We start from the raw sequence: 2,795 nt of genomic DNA on the forward strand, positions 1-2,795 counted from the left end.
AGCCTGGGTCAGCAACCCCACCCCCATGCAACAGCTCACCCAATCTCAATATGTGGGTGGGTGCGGGGAAGAGCTGGCAGCTGGCATGGGTGTGGATGGCATATTCAGCAAGTTCAGCCTCTGGTCCTCCCATCTACCCCAAGAAGAGGCTCAGGCAGATGCCCCGATCCCCAGCAGGAACCTGCCAGCTTCATCCACAGCTGATGCCAGCACCCACTCAGCAATGTTTCTAGCACCCACGCTGGGAGCTGGTGTAAGCTGTGGGGACGTGCTATAGGTGCGGGACAGTTCGGCAGGGGAAGAGGAAAGGAAGGGGGGGAGGGGGAGACAGCGAGGTGGCCCTGACCATGATGAGCAGCAGTAGCCAGTGCTGAGTGCCAGGCAAAAGCAGGACGTGACAGTGGGTACACTTGCCACTGCTGGGTCCCCTTCGGCAGCCGCCACCCAGAGCCTGTGCCAGGACTGCCTTGTATCTCCTCCTCACTGCCACCACCATACCATCCCGCTTCTGGGTCACACCAGGCCTGCAGGGTGGTGGCAGCAGGGAGGGGCCACAGAGAAGCCCCAGCATAGGCTCTGGGCAGCTGCAGCCACAAGGGTCCAGGCAGCAGTGAGTGTGCCTACTTCTGTGTCCTGCTTGTGCCTGATGCACAGCACTGGCTGCTGCTGCTCATTGTAGGCAGGGCCACCTCTTTCTGTCTCTCAGTCTTCCCATCCCTCTCTTCCTCTTTGTCCCCATCTGCCCCACACCTACAGCACATTCCTGCAGCTTGCACCAGCTCCCAGCCCACATGCTGGAAGCAGCACTGGGTTGGCATTGGCATCAGCTGTGGATGCTGCCTGCAGGTTCCTGCCTGGAATCAGGGCACCCCCCCAGCTCCACAGGTGATGTTGCTGCATCAGTGTCTCAGCTGTGGTTCCTGGCAGTTTCCCCAATCACCAGTGGGAGCCTGCAGGCAGTGTCCACAGCGGATGCCAGTGCTCGCCCAGTGCTGTTTCCAGAATGCAGGGTGGGAGCTGGTGTAAGATGTGGACAGCATTGGGATGTGCCTGCCTGCCCAGAACAATGCAGTAGCTGGAACCACCAGCTTCCCACAGGCTGGATCCTATGACTTTGTGACTGCCAACCCATGGGCCGGATATGATCAGCTGGCAGGCTGGATCCAGCCCACTGGCCATATTTTGTCCCCCGCACCCCACCCAGTTCTAGAGCTAATCATTCCAGACTTAGGGCAAAAAACCTGTAACCAGTATAGTGCAATGTAGTCAGGGCCCTGGCCCCTTAACTGAAAGAACAAGGATAGGAGAGGGCTTCACTTCATTATTCTAGTACAGACAGCATCATGTTTGCATCCTCAGAAGTCATCATGTGAGGCTAATATTACAGTGTCTTACTAATGAGTGTTCAGTTTTGGTTTGTAAGGGCAGAGCATCTATCACATAAACTGTATATGTTACACAGAGGATGGGATACATCCCATGTCTTTTATTCTTTTTTAGATGTAAAACAAGAGAGTTTAGTATCGTGCATTTTTTGACACTTTGCATATGGAAGTATTTTGGATGACAAATGTAAATATGCTTCCTATTTTATCATCTTTGTCATCTGCCCCTAAGTACTAAATTTTCCTCAGTCTTAATATTTGGCAGTTTTGATGACAATGTAGTAATTGTCTGTTTTTTCAAAACGTGGTGAATACTGCCAATTGTGTTGCAATATAAGAATATAGCAACAGTTCTGCAAATCAGATTATTGCACTACACTGTTTCCCTTTACAGAGCTAGAGTGCTCAAGATTTGCTTTTTTCTTTGGAAGAGCAGTACATGTACAGTTTTTTGCATAGATAGTATATGTCATACCATGGTGGTTATTTTCCTGAAAAGAACAAAAGGCACAACAATTATTGCATTGATTTAATGAAACAGAAATAAAACAGTGGATTAAATTGCTACTTTGTATTATCATTAATATAGCTGATTTCCAAATACTTTACTGCATTTAAATGTAAGAAAGAGGCTTCTTGGGTGTATCTACACAAGATGTTGCTGCACATTTATTTAGTAATTGTATAATCAAGTACTAGATAAATGCACAGTAACTGGAGTTACTCTGCAGTAGCACTCCTTTTTAGTGATGCTACTGCTCAGTAGCCTAATAATACCCTGCAGTAGTATATTAGCATTGTTGGTGCTGGGATGTGCTACTGCATAGTATTACTTGACTACTGAGCAGTTAGCATCTTGTGTAGTTTCTCAACTCACAATTTCACTTGAATCTGCTTTTCACCAGTTTTGTTAAAATAATGCTTTGAGTAATAGGAAAATGTTACACAGAAGAATAAGAATTCATTCTCTGATTATATGTTAGCTCTTTCATATTTTTTTTAGAATAATAGTCAAACTTTAAATTCCAGAGCATGATGCTACTGAAAGTGATAGTCTAGTCACAAAAAGGTTTTTTTTTCTGACTACATGTCTCTTTTTTCAATTGGTGTTTATTTGTATTACTGTCTGAATGGTTTTGGATGCTGACCTTAAGATGTTTCCCTAACTGAAGATCTCATGGAGAGAAATACAGTTTCCTTAAACCATTGTAGGAAATGCATCAGGTTGGGCTGGCTATTTAGATCACAATGTACAATTAAACTTAGGGGAAAAGTTTCTGGGTTGGTGCCAAGACAGCTGTGGCTCCTTGGACATAGCTGACTCAGAGGCTAGCAGACAGTTCATGCTTGAAGACACAGCATCCATACTGACAGAGTGGTTTGGAAAGGACTGTGGATTATTTATTTATT

This window comes from Gavialis gangeticus, unplaced genomic scaffold (assembly GCF_001723915.1).
Source record: "Gavialis gangeticus isolate Ggan-Ray unplaced genomic scaffold, GavGan_comp1, whole genome shotgun sequence".
Taxonomy (NCBI): Eukaryota; Metazoa; Chordata; order Crocodylia; family Gavialidae; genus Gavialis; species Gavialis gangeticus.